The sequence below is a fragment of the Lissotriton vulgaris genome, chromosome 11 (genome assembly GCF_964263255.1).
Source record: "Lissotriton vulgaris chromosome 11, aLisVul1.2, whole genome shotgun sequence".
NCBI classification, from domain to species: Eukaryota; Metazoa; Chordata; class Amphibia; order Caudata; family Salamandridae; genus Lissotriton; species Lissotriton vulgaris.
The window spans coordinates 835150758-835176874 of record NC_141699.1 but is presented as its reverse complement, the minus strand read 5'-3'; the positions used below and the strand labels follow the sequence as shown (position 1 = coordinate 835176874).

General features: G+C 44.9%; 1 protein-coding gene across 4 annotated transcripts in view; it reads right to left on the bottom strand.

Moving 5' to 3' along the window:
• PIGX (phosphatidylinositol glycan anchor biosynthesis class X) overlaps positions 1 to 26117 on the bottom strand; it is a 513668-nt gene that overhangs the window by 69388 nt on the left and 418163 nt on the right. The window lies entirely within an intron of this gene.

Below are 26117 nucleotides of genomic sequence, written 5' to 3'. Positions count from 1 at the left end.
ACTCCGAAGACACAACATCAGGCCGGCCGGCTGGGAACGTGTCCTTGTTACGGGGAGGTACAAGAATTTGGTGGGCGGCAGGTTACTGGCCGTAACTTTCCATGAAAGGACAAGCTTCCATATTAGCGAAAGTGTTAGGTAGTGAGTTAGTCAGTCTGTAGGCGGCAGCTAGCCGTTAGCATCAATGCCATTAATTATTTCCAGGCAGACAGTCGCCATCTTGAAGTCCGAGAAAGATCATGAAGCTGATACTCTCTGAGAAAGATTGAAGGAGAAGGAGAAGTAGCGCAGAGCGAGTGGAGACAGAGAGAGACAGCAGCTAATAAAGAGGAAGGTTCCAGTGACTTGGAGGAAAGTAGAGACGACAGAGCATAGCGGTGCAGACGTGTACTCGTGACTGCTGAGGTGTGATTCCGAGACGAGCCAAGGCACAGACGAGAAGGGAACCTAGATGACTGTTGAACCCCGACTTCGTGCTCACAAGGTGATCTCTGTCCTATAATGTGCACATTCTAACCTTTCACTTTTCTTTGCAGGATATATGTTATAGTATAGTGCTGTGTTTATAATTATTGTAATAAAATACCCCAGTTCTTAGTGAACCAACATGTGCCTTGTATTCTTGTTCAATCAGGGTAACCTGGTCTTCTAGTCAGACATCGTTTTCATGAACGGATGTAAATCCCGGTCAGGTAAGAGGTGACTGAATAATGAGGGAGAGAGGGACCATTTGATGCTGAGAGCAGAAGGTACATAATTCAATTTGGCAAGCTGTGCTAATTCCTGTTATTGTAGTATCATCCCGAGTAGCCAATGAGAGATTCTTTCCAAAGGTATTCATAGGAGAGTGATCGTCGTTGGTAAGCGGCGTTAATGAGAACACCAGGTGGGAGACTGGTGCGTAGATCCGCCGGATTGCGGATCGGGTTGTAAGTAAGCGAGCACTGGGAGGGAAACCAGTGTTTAGGTCCGCCGGATTGTGGACCGGATAAAGAGAGAGAGCACTGGGGCTGCAGCTCAGTGTGTATGGCACGCCGGATTGCGTGTCGAGTGAGCACTGATGGTAATCAGTGTGTAATGGTACATAATCAGAACTGCCCAAGGGTAGATTAGTCTGGGTCTAAGTGGCCGTGAGACTAGCTGGTATGAATGGGATATTGTAGTAAACCTATGCATGTGCATTGCTATTTTCCCCATCCTTAGGTACGAGATGTACATACATATACATATACCTATTGTAAATACGTTCTAAGGAGGGAGGTGATTACGTTCCGACTGGGTTGGAGGGGCTCTCAGGAGCTGATCCCATCTGGTTTGAGAATCCGGTCGTTACATCTGGCGTCACAAACTGTTCACGAAGCCTGTGTGCGCTGTATTGTTTTAATCTTGTTGGTTTGCGCTCGGCTTGTACGTATTTTCTTTGTTGATAATTGTATATATATTTTTTGTGTGTCAAAATGCTTTCTCGAAAGTCAAAATCTACTTTCAAATTGCCTGTTGAAATTCCCGGCTGGGAATCAACGCCTTACGAGGCCTTGGCCCGTGAGTGGGCCGATTCTACTGGTTTGAGTGAGAATTGGACTTCTTGCTTGGAGCAGGCGGAGCCTGCTGATGTGGTTTCTTGCTTGCAAAAGGCTCCAGTAGTGAAGGGTGATGAGCTTCCTATTTTGGGACGCAGAGGTTGGATTGTGCTGACTGCATACAGAATGCTTCATGAGAAATTTGTAAAATTACAGAAGTGATTTGTGGATATGGAAGAAAAGTTTGTTGAGGTGCAGAATGCGCATACTCTTTTACGATGTCAAAATAAATTGCTTGCCGACAAACTTGAGACTTATCAGACTATAGCCGAAAGGGCTGCTGTTCGAATTGCGAAGTACAAATATAGGAACCGTCGTGGTCGTGTTTGTAAACGGAAAGTGCGTCTGGTCGTGGCGAAAGCCGGACTGGATTGGAACCCCGACGAGTGGGATGGTAATATCTGGGACTCAAATGATTCTGGCTCCTCGGCTGAGGAGAGTGACAAGCGCGAGGCTTCTCGCTCCGGTCGTGATTGTAAATCTACTTCTTGTGACAAAGACGATGGTTCTAGCGACCGTGGTCGCTCTTCCCGTTCTGGTGACGTATCTAATCTTGATTGTTCCTCTAAATCTATGGATCGGGCTTCTTCGGAGGCTCGTCCGGAGGTTTCTGCACACCCGGTTTTTCGACGCAAATTACAACAGGCTCCTGGTAATCCGAATGGTGTTCATTTGGATATTATTGTAGATTTTACTCAACAGGAAGTTAGTGACATTTTGCAACGATTTCGACAACGGCCTGGTGAGGCTTTGCTTACGTGGATGGTGCGCCTTTATGAATTAGGTGCTGCAGGTATCATGCTAGATGCAGGTGATTGTTTGCGTTTTTGCTCTTTGAGTTCTGATTCTACTGTACAAGATCATTTTCGGAATTTTAATGGTGCTGGCCAAATTAGTCTACTCCAGCTAGCGACTGATGGCTGTAACCATAAATACCCTACTGAGTCTGATTGGCCTGTCAATGACAAGCCGTGGTATACTTTGCGCGATGCGTCGCAGCGGTTGAAAGAGGAGGTGATGAAAACTGCGATTTTTCTCAGTACTGCTGACAGGTTGTTGGATGGCTTATTGACATCTTCTGTGCGGAATCGCATTATCCGTTCTTCCCCTGTTGCTTATAAGCAGGTTATGATGACTTTGTTAATTAATCAAACTGGCAATCCTTTGTCTATGGTGCTTGAATCTGTCCGTCAGCTTGGTGAGTTGGGTGACTGGTTTAAATCTGAGAGACAATCTCGACCTGAGGGTCGTACTGCTGGAGATTATAAATTCTCTAGACGTGACATGTTTCTTGCGCTGTTGGATGATGGTGTGAAAAAGGAGGACATTGATGGTGAACCTAATAATCGCTTATGGGATATGTTTCGTAAGCGTGGTTTGGATCGAAAGGAGGGTGCCCGTCGTGTGCGAAAGAATGATTGTGATTGTGGTTGTTCTGATGATAGTGGTGACGACAGGCGTCGTGTGGATTCTGATCGCCGTGAAGGACGGCGCTATGAGCGTGATGATTCCCCTCGTCGTGAAAAAGTAAGGGGGAGAGAGGGGGAAAAAGGAAGGCGGAGAGATGATCGTGTCTATAACAGATATAGAGATGAAAGGGATCAGTCCCCTGAGTTGAGGAGAAGGGAGGATCGTCACAGGCTTTCTGATCGTAATTCACAGTACTATGAAAATGACAAAAATCCATTTCGTAATGGAGATGGATATGAACAGGATATTTTGATAACCAAGAAACATGAGAGCATTTACCCTGATTTGTCCTGGTTGACAGAACGCAGTAAAAATGACTAGGAAATAGGTCAAGCTCCAGTACGCAGGTGGGCTCACAAAGACAATAAACCCTATGTAGATATTGAATTTTTTTGGAAACATCGTAATATCCAAAGGGCCCGAGCATTGGTAGACACAGGAGCGAAGGCCACTCTAATTCATGGTAAATCAAAGAAATTCAAAGGCCAATTTTTCACAATTACTGGTTTAGGTGGAAAGGAGACTCCCGCAGTGCAAACTACACTTGAAATGAGAATAGGTAGAATTCCCCGAAGAGAATATTCTGTATTAGTTGTACCACTCTTGGAGTATATAATTGGAATTGATATTTTAAAAGGAATGACTTTGCATTTGGATGACGGTTGTTATCAATTTGGAACTAAACACTACATATCGTCCAGACCCGTACGGGTTGGCCGTTTACGAATGCCCCCCATAAAAATTCCTCAAGCGACAAAAGTGGTTTCTCAGAAACAATATCGTATTCCAGGTGGCCATGAAGAGATCAGTGCCACAATTCAGGATTTGGTTGACGCAGGAGTTATAACTCCGGTTACTTCTGCTTGGAATAATGCCGTTTGGCCCGTGCGCAAGAGCGATAATTCTTGGCGCATGACCGTTGATTATCGAGAACTGAATAAACACACACCCCCTTTGACTGTTGCAGTGCCAGACATTGTTACTTTAATTGAAAGAATCCAAAAGCATCCAGGTACATGGTATGCGTCCATTGATATTGCTAATGCTTTCTTTTCAATTCCGATTGCCCCCGAGTGTCAGGAACAATTCAGTTTTACATGGAATGGGCGTCAAATGACGTTTAGGAGTCTTCCTCAAGGTTATGTACATAGTCCTACGATCTGTCACCAGCTGGTGGCGGAGCATTTGTCCGAAGTAACTGTACATCCGCAAATTCAAGTGTGTCAATTTATTGACGATATTTTAATTCAAGGTGAAACACAAGATCAAGTTCAGACTCAATTAGATCAAATCCTTGACTGCTTACGTGAAAAAGGTTGGGAAATTAATCCTGATAAGTTACAAGGTCCATCCCAAAATGTTAAGTTTTTAGGCATCAATTGGCATGAAGGTCACAGAGAGGTGATCCCGCAGGTTAAACGAAAATTTTTTGATTTTGCAGTTCCGAGGAATAGAAAAGAAGCTCAGAGCTTCATTGGCTTGTTTGGTTTTTGGCGTCAACATATTCCCCATTTGAGTCAGATATTGGCTCCTTTATATCGAGTCACTCGCAAAAAGAATGCGTTTGAATGGGGTGAACCACAACAGAATGCATTTAATTTGGCAAAAGAAGCGATTCAGTACGCCTTGGATCTGTGGCCTGTGGGCGAGGGTGATGTGGATTTGAATGTGTCCGTACAAGGTCTGTATGCAAATTGGAGTCTGTGGCAAAAGCAAGGCAGACAAAAAGTGCTGTTAGGTTTTTGGACTAAAAAGTTACCTGAGGCTGGTGAGCGTTATACACCTTTTGAGAAACAGTTGCTTGCGTGTTATTGGGCTCTGGTGGATACCGAGCAATTGACTTTAGGTCATGATGTGATTTTGAGACCTGAAATTCCTATCATGCAGTGGGTTTTGAGTTCGCCGAAAACTCATCGAATTGGACATGCTCTAGAGGCGAGTGTGATTAAGTGGAAATGGTACATTCAGGACAGGGCACGTGTGGGTCCGAAAGGTGTGGCAGCATTACATGAGCAAGTGGCGCAGGCGCCATCGAATGAGACTGGGGGTGACTGCTCCGTACCTGTAGTACAGGAATCTCCTGTCAAGTGGGGTAAGCCATTTGATGATTTGTCCGCGGAGGACAGAAAACATGTGTGGTTTACGGATGGTTCAGCGAGGTTCATTGGAGAGAAACGGCATTGGAAGGCAGTGTCCTATAATCCTATCACACAGAAATTGCTGAGTACAACTGGTGAAGGAAAGAGTAGTCAATATGCTGAATTATATGCAGTTTACCAAGTTTTGAAACAGGAACTACCTGGCACATGTCATATTTTCACTGATTCCTGGTCCACAGCTAATGGACTGATGGTATGGTTACCAACTTGGCATTCTCATAATTGGGAATTGCATTCAAAAGAATTGTGGGGAAAAGAATTATGGCAAGAAATTTGGGAAATGCTCCCACAGAGTACTGTGACAATCTTTCATGTGGATGCTCATACCCCGATAGACTCCCTTGACAAATTCTTTCATAACATTGCAGATGAGACATCTAAAATTGCTGAGGCAGTGGTGGACATGCAAGATTTTGATTTGGCGGGATTGGCGAAATGGGCCCACCAGAAAGCAGGACATTTTGGAGAGAGAGCCACTAGCAGGTGGAACGCCGATCGAGGAATTTATATTCCTTTAAATTCCATTAAAGATGCTATTCTGCATTGTCCCATCTGTCAACATTCCAGACAACGAAAAGTACCACAAATTGTTAAAGGTCATTTACATCGAGGAAAATTGCCCGCTCAAATTTGGCAGATTGATTATATTGGCACGCTCCCTATGAGCAAGAATTGTCAATATGTTTGTACAATTGTCGACACTTACAGTGGCCTTTTGGTGGCCTTTCCCTGCAAACAAGCTACCCAAGTAAATACCATTAAAACATTGGAATTAATCATATTATATTATGGTATTCCATTTCAAATTCAATCTGACAATGCATCCCACTTTCGTGGAAGATTGGTACAGGAATTTTGTGCGGAAAACAATATAGAATGGGTGTTTTATATTCCTTATTATCCACAGGCATCAGGCCTTATTGAAAGAATGAATGGTTTGCTTAAAGAACAGTTGCGAAAGTTAACTGACGACAAATACAAAAATTGGCGGGATTACTTATTTCAAGCATTGTTAATTCTGAATAATCGTCCCTTGTTACATGCTGAATCACCTTTGATGCGTTTGTTTCCCCCAAATGTTGATGCGAAACCCAACACCATTGGCAATACTGTAATGTACTGGGAAATTTCCCCCGGAGCCCTGGCTCCATGCAGAGCAACCCCAGGTTCCGCAGGCTTGGACCTGCATGCCATGAATGACACTGTACTTAAGAGTAAGGATCGAATCATTGTCGAGACCGGCGTTGGTGTCTGTATACCAGCTGGAAGTTTTGGTCTGATTGCCCCTAGATCGGGCCTTGCCTTAAAAGGTGTTCAAGTACTCGGAGGAGTGATTGACAGTGATTATCAGGGAGAGATTAAGGTCCACCTGCTGAATAGCAGTGAGGTTGATTTATCGATTCAAAAGACTGACCGAATTGCTCAATTGCTAATCATGCCTGTTTTCAGTGGTGAGATTCAGAAAGGCACTGCCCCAACTTTACTAACTGTGCGAGGCCAAAAAGGATTTGGTTCCTCTGATAACCCTGGAGCGAGAATATGGGTGCAATCGCCTAAACATCCCCCTGAACAAGCTGAAATTATTGCAACCGGTCATGACAACACCATTTTGGTGATGAGACCAGGGAAAGATAGCTGGGAAGCTGTCCCGGCTGACAAATGTTATTTACGAGAATGAATAATGCCTGTATTTGATTTTCTTTCAGATCATTCTCTGGACTGCTGCTGCAGGATGTGCTGGCGTTGGACTCCTTTTGGCCTGCTACGTCGGGAGAGGAGGGAACCCAAAGACTTTGGTTGATTCGAGAACCCGAGTACCGTGTTCCTTCGCTGCGTGGGATTCATCATCGAACTTTTGGACTACTCTGGCTAAACGAGTTACTAATTCTCCGCACTTTTGCCTGACACCCATGCGCTCAGTAACTGACATTTTAGCGACCTGTTTGGTTGCTGTCCCTGCCTCGTTGGAAACTTTAAAGCATATTTTCAATATATCAAATGCCCGACCCAATGTTATTCTGGGCGATTTCGCGGCCCATGAATTTTGTCCCTTATGTACTATTCTTTCGGAATCTATTCCCCCGATTCATTCTCAGATTACTACGTATAATATCACGCAGGGTGACTTGTGCTTTTTCTTGACTTGTGATCCTAATGCAATTACTGAGTGTGTAAAGTTAAAATTGAGAGCCGCCACTTCTTTTTCGGCTCATGAACGATTGCTGTGCTCAGGAAGACCCCCAAAATCATGTGTTTCTGTTAAAAATAACATGACCTGTAAAAGTATAGTGGTTGCTCCTAGCCATTACCGTACAATGCTGTTACCTTCTGGTTGGCTCTTTTCATGCGGCAACACCTCTTGGCCCTATATTCCTGCAAATATTTCCGGAGGCCCGTGTGCCATCACTAGACTGAGTTTATTAATGTTTTCCTCACATCCCAATACCTATTCCCGTGTAGTCCGTGATTCTATGATGTTACATGAGGACTGTGATTCTTCCTTACATCTCTATTCCAAATCTGAATACCTTAGTTTAGCTATCTCAATTATTGGTGTCCCAGCGTTGGCTGTTTACAACGCTAAGTCCATTGGTCCATTGGAAAAATGGCCTGTTGGATGGTAAAATCGATTAACCAAACCTCTACCATTTTATCTGATATGCTATTAGATGCCCAGGGTGAACGCAGAGCAATTCTGCAGAACCGTGCAGCTATCGACTATCTCTTGTTAAAGCATGGACACGACTGTTCTGACTTTGAAGGTCTTTGTTGTTTCAATTTATCGGATCACACAAAATCGATCCAGGCCCATATTGACAAACTCCATGACTTGACTGCAGAGGTTAGAAAACATATTGATCAGGGTTGGTTGGACTGGCTCTTCAATTGGTTACCTGACTCACATTCCCTACGACAGATATTAGGGGGTATTATGATTTCTATTTGTATTTTAGTAGCTATTTGCTGCTTTATTCAGTGCATTTCTTCTCTACTCCAATATTGTAGATTTGGCAAGAGGAATAGACAGTTAGTTTTGTTTCCTATTATTCTTCCACAGATGTTAGTTCCATATAGAGAGTGATTAATAGACTGGAGTCAAGGGTGAAGTGTTCTGACCGACTTTTTCGGCCCTCCTTTGAGGGAGAATGATCACAGGTGACTCCAGCCTATTACTCTTCTAGTGCAGGGATTAGAATTATAAACAGGGCCTATTCATAAGGCACAGTAGTGCATTTTCGTACCCTTTTCCTTAGATCAGGGCTTATAAATTTAAGCTAGGGGATAGATTCATTAGTATTAGTGATAATCCGTCCTTTTGCAAGAGTGTTAGTATACCTTCTATGGAGTTATGCTTATTTCGGGCCTTGTAGGCCTCAAACGGGAGAGACTCCATCTTGCTTTCTGCCCCGGCAGCTTGAGATGCTTCTAGGCCAAGTGTAATGTTTTAGTTTCGAAGTGTTGTTCGCTTGGAGAGAACCGGCTCAGGCTGGCCCTTATCGAAAGACTGTATTTTTCTCCACTCCGAAGACACAACATCAGGCCGGCCGGCTGGGAACGTGTCCTTGGTACGGGGAGGTACAAGAATTTGGTGGGCGGCAGGTTACTGGCCGTAACTTTCCATGAAAGGACAAGCTTCCATATTAGCGAAAGTGTTAGGCAGTGAGTTAGTCAGTCTGTAGGCGGCAGCTAGCCGTTAGCATCAATGCCATTAATTATTTCCAGGCAGACAGTTGCCATCTTGAAGTCCGAGAAAGATCATGAAGCTGATACTCTCTGAGAAAGATTGAAGGAGAAGGAGAAGTAGCGCAGAGCGAGTGGAGACAGAGAGAGACAGCAGCTAATAAAGAGGAAGGTTCCAGTGACTTGGAGGAAAGTAGAGACGACAGAGCATAGCGGTGCAGACGTGTACTCGTGCCTGCTGAGGTGTGATTCCGAGACGAGCCAAGGCACAGACGGGAAGGGAACCTAGATGACTGTTGAACCCCGACTTCGTGCTCACAAGGTGATCTCTGTCCTATAATGTGCACATTCTAACCTTTCACTTTTCTTTGCAGGATATATGTTATAGTATAGTGCTGTGTTTATAATTATTGTAATAAAATACCCCAGTTCTTAGTGAACCAACATGTGCCTTGTATTCTTGTTCAATCAGGGTAACCTGGTCTTCTAGTCAGACATCGTTTTCATGAACGGATGTAAATCCCGGTCAGGTAAGAGGTGACTGAATAATGAGGGAGAGAGGGACCATTTGATGCTAAGAGCAGAAGGTACATAATTCAATTTGGCAAGCTGTGCTAATTCCTGTTATTGTAGTATCATCCCGAGTAGCCAATGAGAGATTCCTTCCAAAGGTATTCATAGGAGAGTGATCGTCGTTGGTAAGCGGCGTTAATGAGAACACCAGGTGGGAGACTGGTGCGCAGATCCGCCGGATTGCGGATCGGGTTGTAAGTAAGCGAGCACTGGGAGGGAAACCAGTGTTTAGGTCCGCCGGATTGTGGACCGGATAAAGAGAGAGAGCACTGGGGCTGCAGCTCAGTGTGTATGGCACGCCGGATTGCGTGTCGAGTGAGCACTGATGGTGATCAGTGTGTAATGGTACATAATCAAAACTGCCCCAGGGTAGATTAGTCTGGGTCTAAGTGGCCGTGAGATTAGCTGGTATGAATGGGATATTGTAGAAAACCTATGCATGTGCATTGCTATTTTCCCCATCCTTAGGTACGAGATGTACATACATATACATATACCTATTGTAAATACGTTCTAAGGAGGGAGGTGATTACGTTCCGACTGGGTTGGAGGGGCTCTCAGGAGCTGATCCCATCTGGTTCGAGAATCCGGTCGTTACAATATGGTAGCAACTTGAATTATTTGGCGATGATAAGTTTTTATTTTTTATTTTTTGAAGGTTTTATATAGCGTGAACAAGACTCTTACGAGTATTAGAGCGCTTTACAGACAAGTGCAAGAAAGAAAGCAAAAAAATTAATAAAAACAAGGGATCAGTGCAAACATGGTACAAAACTTAAGTATGTAAAGTCAGTTATCTTGACAGAGCAAATGTCAGCTAGTTGAGGATAAATACATAGATAGGAACAATAAAACAAAAGGTAGCAGAATGGACAGGATCACGTGAATTGAGCCAAGAGGATCGCTTTCACTTCTTTTTTTAAGGCGGCAGGTGACGGATTTGTTCTTGTTTCCATGGGTAAAGAGTTCAAAATCCTAGGAGCCATACTAGAGAATGAGCGAGAGTATGTTTTTCTCTTGGTAAATCGTTGTGGTTTTAGAAGAAGTGTCATTAGACTCCTGGAGGATCTGCTGCCAGCAAAGAGCTCCAGTTTCTGAACTAGATAAAGTGGGGAATTGTGGTGAAGGGCTTTGTGAGTCATACAGGCAATTTAAAGATGAATTCTAGCTTCAAATGGTAGCCAGTTGAGGGCTCTAAGGTTAGGTGATATGTATGAGTTTCTCTTTGAGCCAGTGATGAGTCTTGCAGCAGAGTTGATAGTGGATCTTAATGGGGCTGTCAACGATCTTGGGAGGCCGCATAGGGTTACAGCACCGTATTCCACTCTAGGTATTACGAGGGCTTGAACAGCTTGTTTGAAATCAGAGGCTGGTAGAAAGGGTTTCAATTTTCGCAGGGTCTTCAGGTGGAAGTTGGCTCCTTTAGGGGAGGCGCTGATGTGCTTCTGCATCTTTAGATTACTGTCAAGAATGATCCCAAGTGATTTAGCTGAATCATCGATGAGTGGTTGACCTTTGAGAGCTGTTAGGTGCTTCAGTCAGTCAAGGATAGTGGGAGTTTTGTTATGGGGGGCGATTAGGAGAAATTCTGTTTTGAGTGAGTTTAGTTTCAGATGATTTTCGGCCAGCCAAGTTTGGGTTTTTGTAAGGTGGAGTTGAGAGATATGATGTCCTCGAGTGAGTGGATCTTGATATAGATTTGGGTGTCGTCAGCATACATATGGAAATGAATCTTGGTGGAGCTGAGAAGATCAGTAAGAGGTTCCATAAAAAGATTGAAAAGGGTCGGTGAGAGAGAAGAGCCTTGTGAAACTTCAAGAGTTACAGGCAAAGGATTGGACAGGGATTGGTTGACTTTGAATCTTTGGGATCTCTTTTGAAGGGAGGAGGCGAACCAATTATATACAATGTCAGAGAAACCCATTCTTTGTTTAAGGAGTTCAAGCAAGTTGTCGTGTTTGACTGTGTCAAAAGAAGACGATAGGTCTAGTAGGATAAGTAGGCAAGCTTCATTTTGGTCCAGGATTTTTAGAGCGTCGTCAATTATGTGAGTCATGGCCGATTCTGTACTATGACCTGCTCGGAAACCAGATTGAAATTGGTTAAGCAAGTTGAAATTATCAATGTATTTGTTCAGCTGTAGGTTAACACATTTTTCCAAGAGTTTGGCTAGCGTAGGTGTGTTGGAAATCGGCCAATAGTTAATTAGTTCCAAGGGGTCAGCTGTTATCTTCTTTAGGATTGGCGAAACCTGACCAGTTTTCAGGATGTCTGGAATGATTCCTTGAAGGAGGGACGTATTTACTATCTTGGTCCAGAGAAGCAGTAGCAGGGGAATTAAATCTTTTAAGCGGGTCTGTGAAATGGTTGGAAGGGTTCAGAGAGGTTAGTGTCTTAGTATAGAGTATTCACTGTACGTGTTGAAGTGGGACCAATTTGCATTGTTTTTGAGTTTGAATTTAGGGAGGGTGTTAGTTTGCGCATCCGCCGGGTCGGCATATAGATTCTTATCCATGTCTGAGATGGATAAGAGGTCCTTGCGTAAATCTGATTTTATGGATTCTGTTTTGGAGGCAAAAAAGGATGCAAATTCTTCACAATTTGGTAGTTTGGGAGGGATGGCGTTCTGGAGAATGGGTATGACCTTAGTTTGGGATTTAATAAGGTCGAAAAGCTTTTTGGGTCTATTCCTAGCTTGGTCAAGTTGAGACCTGAAGAAGTCAGTTTTAGACTTTCCTGATTTTCCTAAAATAGGAGTTTCTGGAGAGTCTAAGGAGCTTAAGGTGCTCAGCTGAGGGAGCAGCTCTCCATCGTCGTTCAATTAATCTGAGAGAGCTTCTATCATCATTTAACCTCACGTCGTACCAGGGTTTTGAGTCTTTTGTGGAGCCTCTTTTCAATTGGAGCTGGGCAATGTTGTCAAAAAGATTAGTCATGGAGTGGAAGAAGTGATTGGTTAGAACTTGGACATCGTTTAGGTAATCCGGGGGGCAAAGAGGGTTAGCGTTAGTTAAGGTTATAGGGATAGAATCAAGGTTTTTCAAGTATGTTTTCCAGATCTTAGATCTCAGGGGTTGTGTATGGAGGCGTTTAACATCTTCTAAGACTTGGAAAGTGATAATGTGGTGGTCAGACCAATCGCAAGGGATGATCGAGTCAAGTGATGTGAAGTCCGCATTTGAAATTATGAGGTCCAGAATTGCACCTTTGTCAGGAGTAGGGATATTACATATTTGTTCGAGATCGAGGTCAGTGAGAAAGGCTTTGAGACTGTTTACCCCAGTGTCGTTCTGATCATCACAATGGAGGTTGAAGTCTCTCTGGAATATTTGCTTATGTTGATGGCTACTACTTGACGCCAGAATATCCATGAGTTGCTCAATGAATGTGAGGTTATCTCCTAGAGGGTGATAGAAAGTGTGAAAGGAGCAGATTTGTTTGTTATTACTGGCGATGTTTAGGCAGAGGTATTCACAGGAGTACAGGGTTGGGGCATTGGAATTGGACACTGTAAGACTGCTCTGATGTATGCAGGCTATCCCACCACCAGGTCTGTCGGTTCTGTCAAGTCTAGTGATGTCATAATTAGGAGGTAACAAAATGTCCATGATGGGAGTGGAGGTATCATTTAACCAAGTTTCAGTTAGGATCAGAATGTCAGGTTCGTTAGTGAGTAATAAGTCTGCTATCTCGGCTGCATGTTTGGAAGCTGGATCGTAGGTGATAGGGATTCTAGTGAGATTATTCTCAACTATACCTCTAGGTATGAGTCTTGGGGCTCTGTGTGTGTTGATAGGGATAGGTTGAATTTGTGATTCTGTGAGAACGATGGCAGAGTGCCCGGTTATCAGTGGAGGAGGAGGAAGCTCGTATGAGTGAAGGAGGGCATCTATCTCTATGATAGAGAGAGGGTTTAGCATTCTGTTGAGGCGGGATGAGGCATTAGGATGGGGCACTGTGCTCCAATGAGGAGAGCCCTGAGCCTGGGAACTTGCAGGTGGATGTTGACTGTGACCATAATTCTCGGATCGGGGGCAAGATCTGTATTTGTTTATTGCAAGAGAATTTGGGTTGTTGCAAGATCAGATCGTGTATGGATCGGATGTCCTATTTGATTTGCTGTAGGGCTGATAATATCTGGTCGAGATTAGGGTCCGGCGCGAGAGTTACCGCCTTGGAAAGATAGGCTGAGGAGATATGAGGAGTACTAGTATTGTTGGGATCAATTGATGTGTTATCTTGGTCGGGGATAGGACATGGTGCTCTATCAGGGATTATGTCAATAAATGGAGGGGCCGGGAAGGTCAGAGGGGGGGGATATGAGCAACTGCTGTGTGAACATCAGGGGGGTAACAGTGGTGTTGCTAGGAAGATGGTGGGAACTAGGGGTAGTCATGGAGGGGGAAGGGAGGGGATCAGTAAGCGTAGGGAGAGATGGCATAAAGACGATTGAGTCTAGGTCAATAGGGGTAGAGGTGGGGTTGACCGGGTGGAGAGGGGGTAAAGGGACGATTAAGATGGGAACAATAGGGGTGGTGGTGGGGGTAGCAGTGGAGACGGTGGGGTAGAGGGAGGTGCTAGGAAAGACTGTGAGGTGGGAAATTTGGGGAGGACGGGTAGGGTGGGGAGGTATGAAGAGGATTGTGCTAGGATCTTTGGTGGTGAAGGTGAGGTTAAGGGGCTGAAAGGTGGTGTTGGGTGTAATGGAGGGGGCGGGGGAGGCGGGAGTGTATGGTTAGGTGCCTGAGAGACTTTAGTGGGCTGAAGCAGGGTGTCAGGAGAGGTTGTAAGGAGGGAGTGTGGGGAAGGACGAGTAGGGTGGAGGGGCTGGAAGATGTCAATGCTAGGATCTACAGTGGTGAGGTTGAGAGGTAGCAAGGAGGTGTTGGGAATAATGTTGTGGGGCAGGGTGGTAGGGGCTGGAGGATGTCCATGCTAGGATCTATGGTGGTGAGGTTGAGGTTGTGAGGTTGAAAGGCGGTGTTGGGAGTAGTGGTGGGGGCGGGGTGGGAATGTAGGGTGAGGTGTCTGAGAGACGGATAATCCGTACTTGGAAGGGGTGTAGGTGGAATAGATGTGCTGCAGGGGGGTGCATGGAGGGATGGATAGGGGGGGAAAAGGGGGAGGTGATGTAGGGGGAGGAGGAGAGAGTGAGTTGGTGGGTTTATGGGGGAGACGTATGAAAGGTGGGAAGGGTTCTTCGGTTGGGAATCGATGAGAACTATGGGTTGTAGCCGAGCAGATGGGGATAACTGGGAGTCCTGAGTTGTGATTGGAAGAGGATGGGGATTGAGAGTTTCAGAACGGTTTGCAGGAGAGGAGGGGTGGAATGACGAGACTTTCTCCAGGATGAGTGGAAATATGTGGTCTAGCATAATAAGGTTACGGTCAGAAGATTGTATGAGGAGGATTTCATTGTGATAGATATTAATGGTGGCTGCAGCCAATCATGGCCATAAAAGTACAGATGATAAAAACATTGAATAAATATAGCAGTATTACAGATTTCAAATCAGAGGGCAGGGGATGAAATACAGTGAGTTTCATGAAGCAAACTACATAAAAAACATGCCAATAATAAGATACATAACAGGTATAACAAGCATTTGCAATGCAATCGGTCTCGCATTTGGGACCTTATAAGAATTTAGTGATGCAGCATATTATCGCACATTAGTGCAATGTAGATCTCAATGGCTATAAATGTATCACTGTGTAAGCGCTCTGACAAATAATGAGATGCGGCTCCCTCTAAAATTCTATAACATGCAGTAGTTTAGTGGCTAATATAAACTAAAACTGTACACCCATGGGGAGAGTAAATAAAGTGCAGAGGAGCTGTTGCCTAAGCTAAGCATAGATTTTCAGCTTAGGTGCTTTTAAGCCATACCCTTAATTACATTGGCCATGCCCCTGTGCGAGACCCCCTAGTTTTTCCAACCCACCTAAAGCCTTGTATATTATACATATATATATATATATATATTCACTGAAAAAACCATAGGTTATAGACCATATATAGTTAGGAATTAGCATTTACAAAACCTTGAAAATTCACTGAAAAAACCATGGGTTATAGACCATATATAGTTAGGGATTAGCATTTACAAAACCTTATTTTACTCGCACAAAACCATTGAAATTCGCATATATAGTTAGTTGCACTAACTATATATCGCGCACCCGCAATCCACTGCTGATGATGTCACATATTACATCATTCATGACATGGTCAGTGACATCACTGATGACATCACTGATGACATCTCAAATGACATCACTGATGACATCACTGATGACATTATCCAGTGACTGTATGTTTCTGTAGAGTTAAAATATGTCTTACATATTGAAGAATGAGTGGCTGTATAAGTGTCTGGATGAAGGATTTAGTAGGTGCATGACTGACTGTATGAGTGAGTGATTAGATGTGTCCCACTGAGTGCATGGGTTAGTGACTAAACTGTCCTAATTTGTACATCATTATGTCTGTTGTTCTGTAAACTGCTGCATGTGTAGATCAGTAGCTATATGAGTAACTATATGGGTTATTGATTGGTTGCCCAAGTATTTGTATGGGAGACTGAGTGCGTGTGTATGGGTGGCTGGGAGGTGTGTGACTCTGTGCATAGATGTGTGAACAGTTGATTCACTAGATGTATGTGTTCAAAAGAGCATGTGAAATTAGCTGTATGGGCGGTTGACTGTGTGCATGAGTGTATTGGTGAGTGAATTGATATCTTAGTGCTACATGTCAAAATAAGTACATATGTAAAACACAGTACATGTGAGAGTTGACAAATATAAATAACTGTGCATAAGAGCCAGTGAATGTGTGAGTGGCTGTTTGGATCATTGTAAACTTGTATCAAGGATTGTATAAGAGAGTAAATATGTGTTAGTATATGTTTGAATAAGTAAGGTGTGTATAACTGTATAGTTGAGGAAATGGACGTGTGATTGATTTTTTGCATGACTGACTAGGTGTGTGAGTAACTCCATGGATGAGTGACAGTCTGTGAGTGTCTGTTTACACTGATTGTATCTAAGGTTATATTAGAGCCTGAAGAAGTTCATTGTATTATCACATGAATGATGTCATCAGTGATGTGATAAGTAATGTCAAATGAGATGTCATCAGTGATGTCATTTGAGATGTCATCAGTGATGTCATCAGTGATGTCATTTGAGATGTCATCAGTGATGTCATCAGTGATGTCACTGACCATGTCATGAATGATGTAATATGTGACATCATCAGCAGTGGATTGCGGGTGCGCGATATATAGTTAGTGCAACTAACTATATATGCGAATTTCAATGGTTTTGTGCGAGTAAAATAAGGTTTTGTAAATGCTAATCCCTAACTATATATGGTCTATAACCCATGGTTTTTTCAGTGAATTTTCAAGGTTTTGTAAATGCTAATTCCTAACTATATATGGTCTATAACCTATGTTTTTTTCAGTGAATTTCAATGTTTTTTTAATAGCAAATATCAAAAGCTGTAAAATGTGAAGTACGTGGTAGGAAAACACATTTTCGTGTTTATGCACGCTGATGTGCTTTGAACGCTGCCCCCCCCCCTCCTTTTTTCTTTTAGGAGTATTCTCTCTTTGCAGATAGTGAAGGGTAGGTAACGCAGGCCTTTGCCCCCCTTGTAATCCGTCGTGCCTGCTTCCCTCTCCATTTGATTGATTGTTAGCATAGCATTTATTGTTTTGGAATTGGTTCTCTTTGGTTCATTCTCTATTTACAAACAAGCACAGAGTCGCAATACTCTGTTTAGTCTTTACAGATAGTGAAAAATTGTTAAAAAAAAACAAAAGGAATCAAGCAAAATCAGTAGGCCACTAATGGGATCTCTTTTTGACCTCGCTAAAATAGAAACATTAGGAACAACCCCTCATGAGAAATACAAAACTAGTGAGAGGAACTGAGCTCGACGCCATGATGGCTGCAAGACAGCTCGGCTCCGCCGCCCACCCCGCCCAAAACAACGACAAACCCTATGCAAATATTATAAATATATACAACACACCAGAAAATGAACAGGGTAAAACGTTTTATTAAATAACTATTTACATGGCAGCCTGCTGCAACATCCATCACTGTTCCTGTCGAGGTAGCATAGCTGGCGGCCTAGGGGTGGAGGACCGTTGTGCAAATTGCCCGGGGACGACACCATGAGCCTAGGCTCGTCCCCAGTACATTCAGACGTGATGTCCGACAAGTTGTGTGGGGGGATGCCTTGCTGATGCCGCCACCCCCACTACCACCTTCTTATTGCCTGATCCGGCTAGCTCAATCGATCGAGCATGAGACTCATGCACTCTGATCTCCTTGGCCTCAGTCAAGCATCAATATTAAGATTTTCATAGGTGAGTGTAGGTTCATGGTTTTCCATCCACAGACTAAAAGCCTGGAGTGGCAGTGAAAGAACAATAACTAGGTAAGAAGGAAGGCAGAGGTTGTGGGAAGGACTCTGGATATGGTATGTTGCTTGGTCCCTGAGATGCTTCGATGTCACTGCCTTGCACAAATGGCATAAGTCCTGGATGTTGAGTGCCATAGTTGAGGGTTCGGAGCAGCGCTTGTAACACTGTCTGAAGCTTATTTGCACCTGCTGCAGCTTCACTATTCTCAAAGTAAGTGGGGGCTGTTTGTGGACCTGACTGCATTGGAAAACAATGTGATGCGGTGCCTCCCTGATCCGCTTGACGGAGGCCCCCGAGATAATTGCGCCTGCTCCACACCTTGTCCCACAATCCGTTTGACCTGAAGACACGTCCTGCGGTGCCCTGGTCCAACCATCACATATACCTGCGCCAGGAGACGGCGTGGGGTGCAGTAGAAGGGAGAGGCGGCGCGAACGAGCCTCCCCCACCTCCCCAGGTGGAGGTTTCTCAGCTACACCCCAGCGCTTCACTCGACCAGCTGACTTGCGCCCGCTCTTCCGACACAGTGCCTCGCTCGGCCAGCTGAATTGCGCCTGCTCTTGCTATTACAACGTCTCACCCGCCATCCAACGGAATTGCACCCAATCTTGCGGTACAGTGACAGGCGTCTGATACGGAGCTCACGAAATGGCGGTCGGCTCCACAGACTTGGGCCTGGCCTGCAAAGATGGCTCTGGGCAACCGTGGAACTCGGACGCTTGGCTGCTAAGGCATGGGCCCCATTCCCAAAAGAGTCCCCTCAGCCTTGAAGATTCTACAACAGTCACGAGACCCCCGACTCCCGTAGACTTCCGGTGGGGAGCGACTGCCATGATTGCTCGCAGAATGGCCACGACGTAGCCACGAGATGGTGGTGCTCTCATGCTGACGCCAGCTTCAGTCTGAAACATCCAGAAACACGGTAGACTACCAATTCGATCAGTTCCGGTGGAGCCCCAACGTGACCCGGTAGAGAAGAACTTGCCCTCCCCTCTTTGACTGATGGTTCTTGTTGCCTGTCCCTTCTCTTATCATTTAACAGAACTTTTTGGACTGCTGCAAGGGGTTGTGTTCCGACCGCTGGTTGGTGGAGACATTTTGACTATATTCTGGACCTGCGTTGTCGCGTAATGCGTCATATGACGCGCCGCGTTAGCGCACCCGGAAGTGCTCCGGTGCGCGAGGCGCAGCTTCCCGGAAACGATCCAGAGCGCGGCGCGCAGCGCATAACGTAAGCATAACAGATCATGTGACTTGTTAATAAAACTTTTCATTGGTTCATTTAACTTTTGTTATTCTAATGATGAAAGGCTTGGTCATATGACCTAAAAATAACACTTTTCATTGCTTTCGAACATTTTTTTTGCCCAAATGATGAAAGCCCCACCTTTTTTTTTCTCACTCTGACTTGTAAAGCAAAGGACCCAGATGCATTTACAGTTTATCACTAACAATGTTCCAGGCTAATGTATTTTCCCGGGAAATTTACAACTGTCCTGCAAGTAAAATATTCCTATTTCGAGAAAAAGGGCGTTTCTTCGTCCCATGAGGGAGCCGTTGAGCAAAAGAGGCTCGGCCTACTGTCTTAGTCGCTGATAGGCATGAATATCGGATTCTTATCGATCACTTTATGTTGCAGGAGTGGAAAACACAACAGCCCTTGACCATTTAACTTTACTGTGTTCCTGCGTATTATACCTTTTAACCGTCATGTAATCGGGCTGCTTTATTTCACTTGCCTTTTACTCATTCGAAAACAGTGGCTATTATTCAAAACTATACCCAAAAAGGTACTACTACCATGTTTTGTTTTAAAAACCTTTATTGTGAAAATGTCAGTATACAAATACGGGCCTATAACCACGTGGGCCAGCCACGGAGCAAACTGGAATCGTATATGATGAGGGGACATTTACACTGTAGAAGAACGTAACGGGCGACCCATTAGGTTGCAAGAACTAAGGTGTCTAACAGTTGCGGAATCGGTGGACGTACATTTTATAATTAAAGTACGACAGGGCCAGTTACAATAAAATTATCTAGATATACATTTGCGGGCAAGTACCATAGGTGACGTTAATTCGAACTTTCAATAGTACAGTAATCAATAACACATCAGAACTTAATATCAATAGGGATGTCCAAATGTTCAATCAATTCTCGTCCCCGCCCGCCATGTGCTTCAAAACTGCATACGTATCTCGTGATATCAAGGTTGGGCAACCAGTACACAACAAGGAGTTACGAGTCCCATTTATACCGGCGCCATTTTGTGAGAGGCTGGGCAGGTCCAGGATATAGTCAAAATGTCTCCACCAACCAGCGGTCGGACCAGAACCCCTTTCGGCAGTCCAAAAAGGTTCCGTTAAATGACAACAGAAGAAATAGGCAACAAGAACAATCAGTCAAAAGAGGGGACGCTTTCGTGAATGGGGCCCATGCCCTAGCAGGCAAGCGTCCGAGTTCCAAGGTGTCCCAGGGCCATTTTAGTGGACCATGCCCAAATCCAAAGAGCTGGCCACCATTTTGAGAGTCCTGTTGCAGCCGGCTATCGCTGCACCACAAGAGTAACCGCAATTCAGCTAGATGGCGGGTGAGTCACTGTACCGCAAGAGCGGGAGGAACTCAGCTGGATGGAGGGTGAGGCACTGTGCCGCAAGAGCGGGCGGAACTCAGCTGGAAGGCGAGTGAAACGCTAAGAGGCGCCTCACTGCAGATGAGGTGCCTCCACCTGGGGAGGAGGGAGAGGCCCGTTTGCGCCGCCTCCCCCCCGCCGGGCACCCCATGCCGTCTTTCGGCGCAGCATTGTAGGATAGCCACACCAGTGAAACTTGCTGGACACCACCTCGGTGCCATCCGGATCTCGGCGCGTTCGAGTCACTGTACCGCAAGAGTGGGCGAAATTCAGCTGGATGGCGGGGGTGAGTCGCTGTACCGCAAGAGCGGGCGAAACTCTGCTGAACGGCAAGTGAAACGGTAAGGGGCGCCCCACTGCAGATGAGGTGCCTCCACCTGGGGAGGCGGGAGAGGGCCGTTTGCGCCGCCTCCCCCCCCCTGGGCACCCCACGCCGTCTTTCGGCACAGCATTGTAGGATAGCCACACCAGTGCGGCAACTTGCTGGACACCACCTCGGTGCCATCCGGATCTCGACGCGTTGTGCTGCCTTCGGCCTATTCGCACATCGGTCCGCTACTGACGCCGCCTCACAGGCCAACGGATTTTGTAGGCTTTTTATAGCCCAAAGCCGCATAAAAGGTCATGTGACTTGTTTATAAAACTTTTCATTGGTTCATTTTGCTTTTGGTTTCCTAATGATGAAATGCTCGATCATATGACCTAAAAATAACACTTTTCATTGGATTGAAACATTTTTTTTTCCCAAACGATGAAAGTCCCACCTTTTTTTTTCTCACTCGGCAATCCAAAAAGGTTCCGTTACATGACAACAGAGGGGACAGGCAACAAGAACCATCAGTCAAAAAAGGGGAGGGCAAGTTCTTCCCTACCGGGTCATGTTGGGGCTCCACCGGAAGTCATCGAATTGATAGTCTACAGTGTTTCTGGATGTTTCAGACTGAAGCTGGCGTCAGCATGAGAGCACCACCATCTCATAGCTCCGTTGTGGCCATTCCGCGCACAATCATGGCAGCCGCTCCCCACCGGAAGCCTGCGGGAGTCGGGGGCCCCGATGACTTTTGTAGAATCTTCAAGGCTGAGGGGACGCTTTCGAGAATGGGGCCCAAGCCCTAGCAGACAAGCGTCCGAGTTCCAAGGTGTCCCAGGGCCATTTTAGTGGACCAGGCCCAAATCCGAAGAGCCGGCCGCCATTTTAAGAGTCCTGTGGCAGCCGCCTATCGCTGCACCGCAAGAGTGGGCGCAATTCAACTGGATGGTGGGCGAGACGCTGTAGCCGCAAGAGCGGGCGGTAAACAGCTGAATGGCGGATGAGGCACAGTGCAGCAAAAGCGGGCGGAAAACCACTGAGTGGAGACTAAAACGCTAAAGGGGCGCCCCACTACAGCAGACGAGCCTCCACCTGGAGAGGCCCGTTCACGCCGCCTCCCCGCTGTAGCCGCAAGAGCGGGCGGTAAACAGCTGAATGGCGGATGAGGCACAGTGCAGCAAAAGCGGGCGGAAAACCGCTGAATGGACACTGAAACGCTAAAAGAGCGCCCCACTACAGCAGACGAGCCTCCACCTGGGGAGGCCCGTTCACGCCGCCTCCCCCCCCCCCGGGGCGCCCCACGCCGTTTTTCGGTGCAGCATTGTAGGATGCCAAGACCAGTGCGGCAAGTAATGGACATCACCTGGGTGCCGTCCAGATCTCAGCACGTTGTGCTGCCTTCGGACTATTCGCACATCAGACCGCTACTGACCATTGTTGCTTTTGTTTAAAAAAATTTTTTTTAACGTGTTTACTGTTTTTTGGTGCGTTTTATATATTTATAAGTTATTAAAGTGTTAAAATCCTACTACTTTGTTGGAGTGCTATATATTTTTAATGTGACACATAATTGTGAAGACTTTGATGTACAAAAAGGCATCCCTGGAATCTTCCGCTTCAGGCTCGGTCCCACACACCCTCACAGTGAGAATCCCCTCCCCAATCACAATACAGGATCGTTATCAGATAGTAGGAACGCGTGTGGTGTGACGGATCTCATGGGGTGGGGGCCTTGATCTACTGTAACTCCTTTGAAGAGGGGTGATTCTTTACAGTTGAGGCCATAAACTACATCAGCAGGGCTAGGTGATAGCCTGGGACCGGCCTGGACAATCAGACACAGAGGAAGAGGAGTGTCAGAGGGTGCGGTAGTGAATAGGGTGAAAGGGAGGTGTCGGGCGGGCACAGGGTGTGATTCTCAGGGAAGAGCAGCGCAGATGGGGGGAGGTTTATGGCCCATGCATAAGAGAGAGAGCGGGGTGACCAGTGCGTGGGGGAGATGCTTGCGAGGGTGAGGAGCCATGCTGAGGATCGGCGGCGTGCAGAGAGTGGGTCTGGTCAAGGCATCTTAAATGGCTGCCGTGCACGACAAAAGTGTGGCATTGGAAAAAAAGCAAGATGGCGCAGACAATGTTTATCAATACGGATTAATTTATAACAATTATTTTTAACAATATATTTACTCGCAGTGTCAAAATGGCGGTCAACACTTCCTGATTTCATTCGAATCGAACGTTAACAGATGTCACGATCGGCGGCGTGCAGAGAGTGGGTCTGATCAAGGCATCTAAAATGGCTGCCATGCACGACAAAAGTGTGGCATTGGAAAAAAAGCAAGATAGCGCAGACAATGTTTATCAATACGGATTAATTTAAAACAATTATTTTTAACAATATATTTACTCGCAGTGACAAAATGGCGGTCAACACTTCCTGATTTCCTTCGAATCGAACGTTAACAGACGCCACGCAGCAAAAAAAAAAAAAAAACGCTCACGCGCAGCCGCTGGAAGACAAGTATCAACATATATGAGCATCCTCAGCCACCCTCAGAAAACATAGGGGGTCAGGATACGTCTCCCGTACCCCCTTATACCCATTTCTCACATTGTTTTTCCTCCATCTTGTAATTTAATTAAAACGAAACACAAAATGGCGAATTCCCGTTTCGCGTCCCGGTTCGCGAACCGGAAAGCGCTTCTACCGCAAAAAATCAATTTTTTTTTATTTGCCCCACGGGACCCTTTAATAACCCCAACATCATTCCTAGGGGGTCAAAAAGGGTCTACCTTGCCCCCTTTCATTAAATTCCCCCTTCGTTTTTCCCCTCTTCTTGTCTCTCGATCCTACCGAGAGACAAGATGGCGGCCGCTCCGGACTGTTTAGAATGTTGACAGACACCGGAGAGCCAATCAGCTTCACTTCGCAAAGCTCCGTTACGCGAAAAGTACGCGAACCGGAGCGCTACCCGGGACGCTGTCACAGATATATCTGTTTTTTTAAACGTTAATTTCTCAAAATCCACTGGAGCACATATATTGAGACCCAGCAAAGGCACATCGGGCTAACAGTCCCTACAATTTTGCCAAGTTTCGTGCAAATCCATTCAGCCGTTCGAGCTAAAAGTGAGGCCAAACGCACTATGGAAAAATGAATGGGAAAAACGCGTTTTGGGACCCCCCTTTTTTCTCAGCCCCCCCTTGACGAAACCCTCCCAAATTTTCAGGGGCTGCTCAGAAACAAAATGTGCCATTTTCCTGAAAATTTCAGCCGATTCCGTCCACAAACGCCAAAGTTATTAGACATAGAATTTTCAAAAGTCCCATAGAGAAAAAATTCTAACTATATATACCTACTGGCGACCGCCAGTAGGTAATATATATATATATATATTCAATGAAAAAACCATTGGTTATAGAACATATATAGTTAGGAATTTGCATTTACAAAACCTTATTTTACTCGCATAAAACCATTGAAATTCCATATATAGTTAGATGCGCTAACTATATATCGCGCACCCGCAATCCACTGCTGATGATGTCACATATTACATCATTCATGACATGGTCAGTGACATCACTGATGACATCACTGATGACAACTCAAATGACATCACTGATGACAACATCCAGTGACTGTATGTTTCTCTAAAGTTAAAATATGTCTTACATATTGAAGAATGAGTGGATGTATAAGTGTCTGGATGAAGGATTTAGTAGGTGCATGACTGATTGTATGAGGGAGTGATTAAATGTGTCTCACTGAGTGCATGGGTTAGTGATTAAACTGTATTAATTTGTGCATCATTATATCTGTTGTTCTGTAAACTGCTGCATGTGTTGATCAGTAGCTATATGAGTAACTATATGGATTATTGATTGGTTGCCCAAGTATTTGTATGGGAGACTGAGTATGTGTGTGAGTGGCTGGGAGGTGTGTGACTCTGTGCATAGATGTGTGAACAGCTGATTCACTAGATGTATGGGTTCAAAACTGCATGTGGAAACAGCTGTATGGGTGGTTGACTGTGTGCATGAGTGTATTGGTGAGTGATTGGATATCTCAATGCTACATGTCAAAGTAAGTACATATGTAAAACACAGTACATGCGAGAGTTGACATATATAAATTACTGTGTTTAAGAGCCAGTGAATGTGTGAGTGGCTGCATGGATCATTGAAAACTTGTATCAGTGATTGTATAAGAGAGTAAATATGTGTTAGAATATGTTTCAATAAGTAAGGTGTGTATAACTGTATAGTTGAGGAATTGGAGGTGTGATTGATTTTTTGCATGACTGTCTAGGTGTATGAGTAACTCCATAGATGAGTGACAATCTGTGAGTGTCTGTTTTCACTGAGTGTATCTAAGGTTATATCAGAGTCTGTAGAGGTTCATCGTATTAACACATGAATGATGTCATCTGTGATGTTGTCAGTGATGTCATTTGAGTTGTCATCAGTGATGTCATCAGTGATGTCACTGACCATGTCATGAATGATGTAATATGTGACATCATCAGCAGTGGATTGCGGGTGCGCGATATATAGTTAGCGCATCTAACTATATATGGAATTTCAATGGTTTTATGCGAGTAAAATAAGGTTTTGTAAATGCAAATTCCTAACTATATATGGACTGTAACCTATGTTTTTTTCTGTGAATTTCAATGGTTTTTTAATAGCAAATATCAAAAGCTGTCAAATGTCAAGTACGTGATAGGTAAAAACTTTTTCGTGTTTATGCACGCTGATGTGCTTTGAACGCTGCCCCCCCCCCTCCCCTCTTTTCTCTTAGTAGTACTCTCTCTTTGCAGATAGTGAACGGTAGTTAACGCAGACCTTTACCCCCGTTGTAATCCGTCGTACCTGCTTGTCTCTCCATTTGATTGATTGTTATCCAAGCATTTACTGTTTTAGAATTGGTTCTCTTTGGATCATTCTCTATTTACAAACAAGCACAAAGTCGCAATACTCTGTTTAGTCTTTGCAGATAGTGAAAAATCGTGTAAAAAAATAAAAGTAATCGAGCAAAATCAGTAGACCACTAATTCGATCTCTTTTTGACCTCGGTAAAATACAAACATTAGGAACAACCCTTCATAAGAAATACGAAAATAGTGAAATGAACTGAGCTCCACACCATGAGGGCTGCAAGACAGCTCGACTCCGCCACCCACCCCGCCCAAAATAACGACAAACCCTATGCAAATATTATAAATATAGACAACACACCAGCAAAGAAACAGGGTAAAACATTTTATTAAAT